Below are 892 nucleotides of genomic sequence, written 5' to 3' on the forward strand. Positions count from 1 at the left end.
AGTCATTTTGCGTGGCTACTCAAATAGTCATTCTCTGTGCGTTCATGTCCCTTTTTCGAGTTTTACAGGACCTTAAACTTATCTGACAAAAGATGCTCTTGATTATGCTGGACTAGGTGTTCACCTGATGTACTTGACGCAGGATACTATCAGCCATTACCAAAAAGTAACCAGAGCCTTGCTTATGCTTCGGGAAGAACAAAAGTCTAACAGTGCGAATCTCATCAGCTCCTTCTCACAGCATCATGCATTTTCGTGATAGGCGTATGTATGGCCAGGGCCTCGCATCTGATCTTTTTTCATCGATTGATGGCAGAAAAGCTTTGGCTTCGATATACTCTATTACTAATAGCAACATTAATCGCTACTGGGTCGTTTGCTCTGATCTGTTGTTTTGTGTTCGCCTGCCGACCAATCTCAAAAGCCTGGAATACTACGGTTCCAGGGAAATGCATTAATCGCCCAGCTATCTTTTTAGCAGTCGCTGTCTTCAATATTATCTGCGATCTCTGCCTCATTGCCTTACCTTTACCACTGATATTGAGTCTGCATTTGTCAGCAAGTCAAAAAGTGCGCTTTGCTATACTCTTTAGCTTGGTTTGCGTGTGAGTACGCCCCTCTCTATGTATTCTACTGACTCAACATTGCGTACTAGGACATTTGTCGCGAGTACAGTTCGACTACGACTTACAGTTCCATTATTAAACTCGGAAGACCTCACATATGATATGGCGCCTGTGGCTTTATTAGTGTATGCCCAATCCGTGTCAAACCGGGGGATGAGGAATAGCTAACTCGAACTTAGTGGTGTTGAGTCAAACTTGATTATCATTGCTGCGAGCTTCCCAGCAGTAAGGCAGTTATACCGCATGGCCTCATCAAGGATGAGCTT

This window comes from Aspergillus foveolatus (genome assembly GCF_047715535.1).
Source record: "Aspergillus foveolatus strain CBS 279.81 unplaced genomic scaffold BDW70scaffold_278, whole genome shotgun sequence".
NCBI lineage: Eukaryota > Fungi > Ascomycota > Eurotiomycetes > Eurotiales > Aspergillaceae > Aspergillus > Aspergillus foveolatus.